Source organism: Pseudophryne corroboree, chromosome 10, assembly GCF_028390025.1.
Source record: "Pseudophryne corroboree isolate aPseCor3 chromosome 10, aPseCor3.hap2, whole genome shotgun sequence".
In the NCBI taxonomy this organism is placed as follows: Eukaryota; Metazoa; Chordata; class Amphibia; order Anura; family Myobatrachidae; genus Pseudophryne; species Pseudophryne corroboree.
The window spans coordinates 272242283-272253991 of NC_086453.1; the positions used below are offsets into that span (position 1 = coordinate 272242283).

The 11709-nt window shown below is 45.2% G+C and overlaps 1 long non-coding RNA gene across 1 annotated transcript in view; it reads right to left on the minus strand.

Moving 5' to 3' along the window:
* LOC134965515 (uncharacterized) overlaps positions 1-10115 on the minus strand; it is a 131123-nt gene extending 121008 nt beyond the window's left edge. Inside the window, exons 1-2 of the long non-coding RNA XR_010188414.1 lie at positions 9838-10115; positions 8184-8255 (exon numbers count right to left, since the gene is read on the minus strand). This is a non-coding gene — a long non-coding RNA (uncharacterized LOC134965515). The remainder of the gene's footprint in view (positions 1-8183; positions 8256-9837) is intronic.
* Positions 10116-11709: the final 1594 nt, after the last annotated feature.

An 11709-nucleotide genomic window follows, 5' to 3' on the forward strand; every position in this document is an offset into this window, starting at 1 on the left:
TTTAATTTATCTGATTCAGGAAAAACTATGGTAGTTTTTTCACATCCCACATAATACCCTCTTTTGTGGTACTTGTAGTATCAGAAATACGTAACACCTCCTTCATTGCCTTTAACGTGTGGCCCTAATAAGGAATACGTTTGTTTATTCACCGTCGACACTGGATTCAGTGTCCCTGTCTGTGTCTGTGTCGACCGACTAAAGTAAACGGGCGTTTTAAAACCCTTGACGGTGTTTTTGAGACGTCTGGACCGTACTAATTGTTTGTCGGCCGTCTCATGTCGTCAACCGACCTTGCAGCGTGTTGACATTATCACGTAATTTCCTAAATAAGCCATCCATTCCGGTGTCGACTCCCTAGAGAGTGACATCACCATTACAGGCAATTGCTCCGCCTCCTCACCAACATCGTCCTCATACCTGTCGACACACACGTACCGACACACAGCACACACACAGGGAATGCTCTGATAGAGGACAGGACCCACTAGCCCTTTGGAGAGACAGAGGGAGAGTTTGCCAGCACACACCAAAACGCTATAATTATATAGGGACAACCTTATATAAGTGTTTTCCCTTATAGCATCTTAATATATATATAAGCATATCGCCAAATTAGTGCCCCCCCTCTCTGTTTTAACCCTGTTTCTGTAGTGCAGTGCAGGGGAGAGCCTGGGAGCCTTCCCTCCAGCCTTTCTGTGAGGGAAAATGGCGCTGTGTGCTGAGGAGATAGGCCCCGCCCCTTTTTCGGCGGCCTCGTCTCCCGCTCTTAACGGATTCTGGCAGGGGTTAAATATCTCCATATAGCCTCCGGAGGCTATATGTGAGGTATTTTTAGCCAAATTAGGTATTCATTTGCCTCCCAGGGCGCCCCCCTCCCAGCGCCCTGCACCCTCAGTGACTGCCGTGTGAAGTATGCTGAGAGGAAAATGGCGCACAGCTGCAGTGCTGTGCGCTACCTTTAGAAGACTGAGGAGTCTTCTGCCGCCGATTCTGGACCTCTTCTTACTTCAGCATCTGCAAGGGGGCCGGCGGCAATGCTCCGGTGACCATCCAGGCTGTACCTGTGATCGTCCCTCTGGAGCTGATGTCCAGTAGCCAAGAAGCCAATCCATCCTGCACGCAGGTGAGTTCACTTCTTCTCCCCTAAGTCCCTCGTTGCAGTGATCCTGTTGCCAGCAGGACTCACTGTAAAATAAAAAACCTAAGCTAAACTTTCCTAAGCAGCTCTTTAGGAGAGCCACCTAGATTGCACCCTTCTCGGCCGGGCACAAAAATCTAACTGGCTTGGAGGAGGGTCATAGGGGGAGGAGCCAGTGCACACCACCTGATCCTAAAGCTTTACTTTTTGTGCCCTGTCTCCTGCGGAGCCGCTATTCCCCATGGTCCTTTCAGGAACCCCAGCATCCACTAGGACGATAGAGAAATCCTTGCAGCTTCTGCCATTGCCCTCCTGCTTCTTGTGTCGCCCTGTCTGTTTACGTGGGCGACTGCCGTGGTGTTGTCCTACTGGATCAACACCGGCTGACCCTGAAGCAGAGGTCTTGCCAGGCTTAGAGCATTGTAAATTGCCCTTAGCTCCAGTATATTTATGTGAAGTGAAGTCTCCAGGATTGACCACACTCCCTGGAAATTTCTTCCCTGTGTGACTGCTCCCCAGCCTCTCAGGCTGGCATTCGTTGTCACCAGGACCCAGTCCTGAATGCCGAATCTGCGGCCCTCCAAAAAGGTGAGCACTCTGCAACCACCACAGAAGAGACCCCCTTGTCCTTGGAGACGGGCTATCCGCTGATGCATCTGAAGATGCGATCCGGACCATTTGTCCAGCAGATCCCACTGAAAGGTTCTTGCGTGGAATCTGCCGAATGGAATCGCTTCGTAAGAAGCCATCATTTACCCAGGACTCTTGTGCATTGATGCACTGACACTTTTCTTGGTTTTAGGAGGTTCCTGACTAGCTCGGATAACTCCCTGGCTTTCTCCTCCGGGAGAAAAACCTTTTTCTGAACTGTGTCCAGAATCATCCCTAGGAACAGCAGACGTGTTGTCGGGATCAGCTGGGATTTTGGAATATTTAGAATCCACCCGTGCTGTTGTAGCACTACTTGGTATAGTGCTACTGCGACCTCTAACTGTTCTCTGGATCTTGCCCTTATCAGGAGAACGTTCAAGTAAGGGATAATTAATACGCCTTTTCTTTGAAGTAGAATCATCATTTCAGCCTTTACCTTGGTAAAGACCCGGGGTGCCGTGGACAATCCAAACGGCAACGTCTGAAACTGATAGTGATAGTTTTGTACCACGAACCTGAGGTACCCTTGGTGTGAAGGGCAAATTGGGACATGGAGGTAAGCATCCTTGATGTCCCAGGACACCATAAAGTCCCCTTCTTCCAGATTCGCTATCACTGCTCTGAGTGATTTCATCTTGAACTTGAACCTTTGTATGTAAGTGTTCAAAAGATTTCAGACTTAGAATAGGTCTCACCGAGCCGTCCGGCTTCGGTACCACAAACAGCGTGGAATAATACCCCTTTCCTTGTTGTAGTAGGGGTACCTTGACTATTACTTGCTGGGAATACAGCTTGTGAATAGCTTCAAACACCGTCTCCCTGTCGGAGGGAGATGTTGGTAAAGCAGACTTCAGGAATCTGCGAGGTAGAGACGTCTCGAATTCCAATCTGTACCCCTGTGATACTACCTGCAGGATCCAGGGGTCGACTTGCGAGTGAGCCCACTGCGCGCTGAAATTCTTGAGACGACCCCCCCACCGGACCTGAGTCCGCTTGTAGGGCCCCAGCGACATGCTGAGGACTTTTCAGAAGCGGGGGAAGGCTTCTGCTCCTGGGAAGGAGCTGCTTGCTGCAGTCTCTTACCCTTTCCTTTGCCTCGGGCAGATATGAATGGCCTTTTGCCCACTTGTTCTTATGAGAACGAAAGGACTGAGGCTGAAAAGACGGTGACCTGAGGTAGGAGGTGGGAGGTGACCTGAGGTAAAAAAGGTGGATTTTCCGGCTGTTGCCGTGGCCACCAAGTCCGATAGACCGACCCCAAATAATTCCTCCCCTTTATACGGCAAACTTCCATATGCCGCTTGGAATCCGCATCACCTGACCACTGTCGCGTCCATAAACTTCTTCTGGCAGAAATGGACAGCGCACTTACCCTTGATGCCAGAGTGCCAATATCCCTCTGTGCATCTCGCATATAAAGAAAATGCATCCTTTAAATGCTCTATAGTCAATAAAATATTGTCGCTATTCAGGGTATCAATATTTCCAGTCAGAGATTCCGACCAAACCCCCCCAGCACTGCACATCCATGCTGGGGCGATTGCTGGTCGCAGTATAACATCAGTATGTGTGTATATACTTTTTAGAGTATTTTCCAGCCTCCTATCAGCTGGATCTTTGAGGGCGGCCGTATCAGGAGACGGAAACGCCACTTGTTTTGATAAGCGTGTGAGCGCCTTATCTACCCTAGGGGGTGTTTCCCAGCGCGCCCTAACCTCTGGCGAGAAAGGGTATAATGCCAATAACTTCTTTGAAATTAGCAACTTCCTATCGGGGGTAACCCTCGCTTCATCACACACTTCAATCAATTTATCTGATTCAGGAAAAACTACAGGTAGTTTTTTTTTCACACCCCACATAATACCCATTTTTGTGGTACTTGTAGTATCAGAAATATGTAACGCCTCCTTCATTGCCGTGATTATGTAACGTGTGGCCCTACTGGAAAATACGTTTGTTTCTTCACCGTCGACACTGGAGTCAGTGTCCGTGTCTGTGTCTATGTCGACCGACTGAGGTAATGGGCGTTTTAAAGCCCCTGACGGTGTTTGAGACGCCTGGACAGGTACTAATTGGTTTGCCGGCCGTCTCATATCGTCAACCGACCTTGTAGCGTGTTGACACTATCACGTAATTCCATAAATAAAGCCATCCATTCCGGTGTCGACTCCCTAGGGGGTGACATCCCATTACAGGCAATTGCTCCGCCTCCACTAACATCGTCCTCATACCTGTCGACACACACGTACCGACACACAGCACACACACAGGGAATGCTCTGATAGAGGACAGGACCCCACTAGCCCTTTGGGGAGACAGAGGGAGAGTTTGCCAGCTCACACCAAGGCGCTATAATTATACAGGGACAACCTTATAGTAAGTGTTTTCCCTTATAGCAGCTTAATATATATTAATATCGCCAAAATATGCCCCCCCTCTCTGTTTTAACCCTGTTTCTGTAGTGCAGTGCAGGGGAGAGCCTGGGAGCCTTCCCACCAGCGGATCTGTGTGGGAAAAATGGCGCTGTGTGCTGAGGAGATAGGCCCCGCCCCCTTCACGGCGGGCTCTTCTCCCGTTTTTTTCTGTAATCCTGGCAGGGGTTAAATACATCCATATAGCCCAGGGGCTATATGTGATGTATTTTTAGCCAGTAAAGGTAATTACATTGCTGCCCAGGGCGCCCCCCCCCAGCGCCCTGCACCCTCAGTGACCGCGGTGTGAAGTGTGCTGAGAGCAATGGCGCACAGCTGCAGTGCTGTGCGCTACCTTAAGAAGACTGGGACGTCTTCAGCCGCCGATTTCTGGACCTCTTCTCTCTTCAGCATCTGTAAGGGGGCCGGCGGCGCGGCTCTGGTGACCCATCCAGGCTGTACCTGTGATCGTCCCTCTGGAGCTAGTGTCCAGTAGCCTAAGAAGCCAATCCATCCTGCACGCAGGTGAGTTCGCTTCTTCTCCCCTTAGTCCAGCGTTGCAGTGAGCCTGTTGCCAGCAGGACTCACTGAAAATAAAAAACCTAACAAACTTTTATTCTAAGCAGCTCTTTAGGAGAGCCACCTAGATTGCACCCTTCTCGGCCGGGCACAAAAACCTAACTGAGGCTTGGAGGAGGGTCATAGGGGGAGGAGCCAGTGCACACCACCTAGTGGTCAAACTTTTAATTTTGTGCCCTGTCTCCTGCGGAGCCGCTATTCCCCATGGTCCTGACGGAGTCCCCAGCATCCACTTAGGACGTCAGAGAAATAAAGTGATGAAGCCAATTACTTGACCGTATGAGAAGCCACTTCAATACAGTAATCTACCAATGCAATAATGCATGTGTTGCCTTCTATTTTAAATATGCTTGATTCTTGCTGGTTGTATATGGGAGACGGGACTAGATGACTGCTTTATTTTTTATTTTATTTTTTGCCTTTTATTAGAAGATGTACAGTATATATAGGTCAGAAGTCTTGGTGGCTCCTTTCACTCTTTCATTTCCCCTATACTGGGTGGATGAATGGATAGATAAATAAATAAATAATTAATTAATGCCACCTTTGGGGTTACAAGTGCAGAGAGTGCTATTCAGCGACCAAATACTCCTTTTTTGGTGCATTCAGAAACCAGAACACTTCCACTGCTGAAATCATTAATGTACAATACATTTGGAGTCCAGCTTTATATAATGTTAGGCAGTGCGTGGAGATTATGGCAGTTCAAAAGTGGAAACATACTGTAGACATCACTGCATGTAAAATAATCCAAATGAGTAAAGATGTATTTCAAATGTAATTTCTTTTTATTCTAGCTTCAAGTGTAAATGGATACACTCTACAGCTTTCAATCAGGTGAGTTTCATATGCAATGTCCTTTAGTACTTTCTAAATTCTGAAGTGTTTCAGATTTAGTGGTCAACACCTTTACTTTCATATTACATAATATAGAACAGCAGCAGCAGCAGCAAACAACACAGTTTAAGTTGTTATTTGGGAAAAATAAAATACTTCAGGTTATAGGAAAACATATTTTATTGTCTTTTTCAGATTTGTGTTGAATAAGAGAAACAAATTATGTGCCGTGTAGTTAACTGTGCATTGGGTTTCCCTAGGACAATTCTTCAGTCTAACCTTGTTGTTTGTATTTTTACTTGACATAGCTTGCTTTCATATGTGCTGTTTTGGCATCATACTGTATATTAATAATGTATGTGATATTTAGGAAATAGGCAGGAGGAAAAGTTAAGGATACTTTTCTTTAGTGTAACCCTTTGCAACACCGTAGCTCAGTTTGCCTTCTCAACGATGAACAGTAATGTCTAAAGAACACTGGGGGGGGTTATTTACTAATGTAGGCCACACATCTATGGATCGCAATCCGATCTGCCAATCGGCCATACAATCGCCAATTGGGGAACACTGATCATCAGCAATCCATCGGGGAATTGGCAAAAATCAGTATGTTAACAATCCCAGACTCGCCAATCCCAATACTTTTTTGATCGGAATCAACAAATCAAGGACTTCCAACATGTTGTATTTCCCCGTCCCTCAACCCAGATATCAGTAGATTGGGGAATTGCCTCGATACCTTCCTGATGTATGGACCCCTTAAGCATTGGCTTGCTTAAACCTCTGCTTCCCATGTGTCCAAAATTTAAAAGGACAATGTTCCTATCAGCAAAACACCCAGTTTCAATAATACAGCAAGCTTCCCACAAAAGTTTTTGAAGTACAACTTTGTTACAAAATGTAGCAGTCTTTATAATGTATGCATGTTTCTGGGCTATAGCTAGCAGTGAATGAGGATTGTATAATAATGTTCAAGTGTGTTATATTGCACAGTAGTTTGCATAGTATTGTTTCAATGGAATACATATGATATGTATGTTCCCCCCTAACCCTTCCTTCCCGCAGCCTAACCCTGCCCGGTGGTGCCTAAACCTAACCACCCCACCCTGTAGCCTAACCCTAAACCTCACTTCCCCACAGCCTAACCCTATCACCTCGCCCTCTTGCAGTTTACCACTGAGGACTATTGGCATATGTCGATTGGGATTGCGGAATTTGAGATTCTGGTGCCATCATTACGATCCAGGTCTGGATGACAGCGTCTGCATTCTGAGCAGTGTTGGGATTCCTGTGTCAGGAATCTGACTGCTAGAATCCCGAACCCAAGTATCCAGTATCCGAACCCCAGGATCCTGAATGGATCCCATTTTAATGGGCTGCAATAAGGCCAGAAGGAAATGGTTTTTCTTTTTGTTATAGGTGGGATTGTGGTGGATGCCAGTTTCAAACAGCTGTTTTTTGTTGTAATCCAGTTCAGAGGCCTTATTGTATTCATTAAAAAAGGGTGAAGTTCTTTAGTAAAAAGCTTAGGTCACATTATCATTCCTGAAAGGTTTCCATATTAATCTTATCAGTCTGTTCAGTGTGCAGCATCTCACAAAGGTGTTGAGATTAAAAAGTTAAAATCTTGGGGGTAAATTTAGCTAGAGTGTGCTTTTAGTCATGGAAGCAATCCAAGGTTGGGTATGACCCCTGTGGTGCTTTGTGGTGAGCAGATACCTGCTGCTTTTTCTGTTTTAATGTCCTTAGCCGCCTCAAATACTGCAAGTTTCTTTGCAGTCTGGGCTTTAGTGCATTTTGTTTTCTTTGAAAATGGCTGGGAATACTAGTGAATAGAACTTCATAAGCCTAGCAGGTGTATCAGTACTAGTTGGTGCAGTCATCCAATGCGTTTCATCAACACTCTCAGTGGACATCCTCAGGGATTTTTTCGTTTGAACAGTATGTCTTATTTAAACCTAATATTGCTTAAATGGTCACCTCAGCTTCCATTTGTTTGTTTGATTGACAGATTTTTTATGTTAACATTTCAATTTGTTGAAAGTGGAGTACGCTACTGCATAGAATCCACGTTGATGGGCACTAAGGCTACTACTGAGTAGGTGTGGTGCCACCTTGAGACTGTGTGAGAGTGCCACAGTGGAAGACAGTAATCTGTCACTTAGCTCCAATGAGACCTACTGATATAAATGCTGTCCAGCATCCTGTACAGCAGCCTGGTACCTACATAAACCACTCCACTTTTTAAGTACCAGGGTGTTCATAGGTGTAAGGCATTTCCTGGTGTGTACAGAAACTCTGCTACATCCTCAACACAATGTTTATTCTGAAAAAGAGTTTCAAATTTATTTATCTTTAGTTTGAATGTTTTTGTTTCTACTGCATGTTACCTTTTGTACATGTAACCCTTTCCTACCCACTATTTCCCTGCAGTGAGGGGGTTACTATCAGTGACTACTAAGGCGTGCCTCCACCCAAGCACTTATGTAGTTTAGGCTTGCTTGGGAAAGCCAATGAAGAGCATGTATTAATACCCTTCCCCTAGGTTGCACTTTGACCTGTACCTTCACAACTGTCTGTTCTTCCTTGTGTTTCAGATTCACTCCAACGGTCATCAACTGGATTCTCGATTAACCCTATTGGTAAGTATTTATGGCAAATAAAACACAACCACTTCTCTCACTTATAACTTTGCAATTATATTGTAATAAATCTTTATCTCAGCTTATCTCTTTATATCATAGAATATCCTATATACTCTATACTATACATTTCCAACTGCATGCATTACAAAAAAAAATACTCTTTGAAATAACACCTATAGGTGTTTGAGTGACCCGGGTACTCTTAGGGTGATAGTGCACTATAGGGCCCATAAAGCTATGAAAACATCAGCATTTAGTACAGACTATGTAACATCATTACTAAACCATAACCTTCAATTCTCCCTTTAGCTAGTGACAGGCCTCTTGGCTCAGTCTGGAAAATTATTGCAACAGTTACTATCCTATATAATGTTACAAATGTTTCTCTGTGGTCTGCTGAGTAGAAGGTACTTCTTAACTTATATGTATCAAACACTAACAATCGGCTTTTTCCCTTCACAGTAGATGTGTATTTTACATGGTACTCCTTGGGATGTTAGTATATCTGATCCCTGGCGGCTGTTCCTCCTTAACCAACTGTATTCCTGTGTATTTCGTAACACAGGGATCCTCTATGTTCCTACAGAGTTTAAGCTGTCCCTTAGGCGATATCCGGGTTAGAAGCAATATATGAAATATAATCACAGTCTTGGGGTACTTGAAGTAGTTTGGCTCATAACAGTAGAGTCTTTTATATGCTGACTACCAGTCTCTTCACCTTGTACTTATGGAACAGGTGAATTGTTCAGCAACTATTTATAAAATGCAGACTAATTTGGACTATCTCTTTACTATTGACTCTGCTTTTATTTGCTGTCTTTAAAAAATGCTGCGCTTAATGTCTTGGTCTCCGCTCTTACTGTTTCCTAAGCAGAATGACACCCTTTGTATACCTAGCAGGTCCTATCCTTCAAAAATTAATCCTCAGGGCTGCTTAATGTTCCGATTCGCCTGCAACAGTGCTAATTTGATGCTGTGAAACACTGGTAACTGACACTGCTAGAAATATTTATGCAGCGCTACTATAGTCCTTGGGCACAGTTCCACAGGTACACTTTCCAGCTTTCTTAATTTCTTATGATGGAGCAGGAACCGATACTGTACAATCCACACTGGACTAATGATGCAATAAAATCTGATTCCTCTGTACTATAGTCAGCTCCTCTATATCTGTTGTCTAGCGCTAGTATAATCAGTCCCACTTCTGTCATAGACTAGAGCGATAGTACTGCTGGTGTACAGTGTACGATGAATATCTGCTTAAATACACTTACACCTCCGCCCATTGATGCTGCAGTAATGGGCTCTCCCTACTCCTCCTCTCCCATTTGCATAGGCCGCTTCTTCACTGCTTATAGGTGCCTCACTCTGTGGCTCGGCCTGGGGTTAGGGTGTGTGTGGCTGTTGCTAGGCTGCTACTGGCGTCTATGTTGTTATAGCGCTGGCCACCTCCGCTTCCCCTCCCGCTGCTTCTGCCGCTCAGAGGACTCTAAGATGGCTCTCCGCCAGGTCACACCACCTTCCCCTGCCTGCCTGGAAGACTCTGTGGGGGCAGCGTGCAGCGGCACAATACCTCAGTGTGATCTCCTCTCCTCCCAATGCCTGGAAGGATAGCTGGCAGGTACCGTGCAGACTCCGGGCTCCCGACCACATCTTCTCTGGGCTGCGTCACACTCTCAACGCGCTCCCCCTTGTAAAGATCTGCTGGTTCTCCCTAGCGGCTGTCACTTGTCTCCTCTCACTGCTCCCGGGGCTGGCTGTGTTCAGCAGTTCCCAGCTGCATCCAGTCTCCTGAGTCACCGGCACCAACTGACTTTTTTGTGCACCCGCTCTCCTCCTCGTGCGGTCTCTGCCATTTGACCGTTATAGCAGCGTGAGGGTCAGTTTCTGGAACAATCTCTCCAGCTGTCCCATAAGTAGTATCAGCCCTGTACACCATGTAATTGTTACCAGTCACATACATAGTTAAATAAATATATAATGGAAAATACAGGAATTCATTTATATACACCATTACATAGTATAATTCAATGGGTCATAGTAACTTGTCATACCTCTAAATAAACTCCCATGGTCTTCCTATGTTAGGGCGCTACATACATACATTATACAGATGTGTCCTCATACACTGTAGCTCAAGTCTTGCCAAATAGCCCCTCTTGGCATGCCAGGCATAGGCCAGGCAGCGGCTCAGATTATGGCAACATGTAAGTTAAGGGACAGGGCTGGGGTGGGCTCATGGGATACCGGCAGTCAGGATGCCGGTGTGCAGAATAATGACCAGAGCAACCCGACTGCTTGAAATCCTGACAGGAGCAGTAGCTAACCCTAACCCTCACTTTGCAGTCTAACCCTGCCTATTCTATAGACCATCTATAGTGTCAAATATTATTACTGTATCCCATACAGTATCCAGTGTATAAAAAGACCAATGTGTGTACATAAGTGTACAGGGTTGTGCAGTCACATCTGCACAAGCAATTTCATATATACAGACAGCCACAAATGTACATACTGTATACATACACGTATACAGTGCACAGTCACATATACACAGTGTCACACAGTATACACACACAGTCACATATACACAGCCATATATACACACTGCCACTTATGCACACAGTCACATATACACAGACAGCCACATACATTATACACACAGTCACATACACACAAAGTCACATATATACACAGACACAGCCACATATAGTCATATATATATATATATATATATACACACACACACACACACACACACACACACACACACACACACACACACACACAGCCACATATATACACACTCACAGTCACATATACACAGACAGCCACTTATGCACACACAGTCACATACTGTATACAGACAGCCAGATCAGTATACACACAGTCACATATACTATACACAGTCACATATGCACACACACAATCACATATATATACACACACAGAACTGCATATGCACACACACCACATATGCTCAGACAGCCACATACAGTATACACACACAGCCACATATACGCACACACAGCAGCCACATATGCACACACACACAGTCACATATGCACAGACAGACACATACAGTATACACACATACACACTCACAGTCACATATACACAGACAGCCACTTATGCACACACAGTCACATACTGTATACAGACAGCCAGATCAGTATACACACAGTCACATATACTATACACAGTCACATATGCACACACACAATCACATATATACACACACACAGAACTGCATATGCACACACACACCACATATGCTCAGACAGCCACATACAGTATACACACACAGCCACATATACGCACACACAGCAGCCACATATGCACACACACACAGTCACATATGCACAGACAGACACATACAGTATACAAAGACACACACAGTCAAATATACAGACAGCCACATACAGTATACACACATACAGTAACA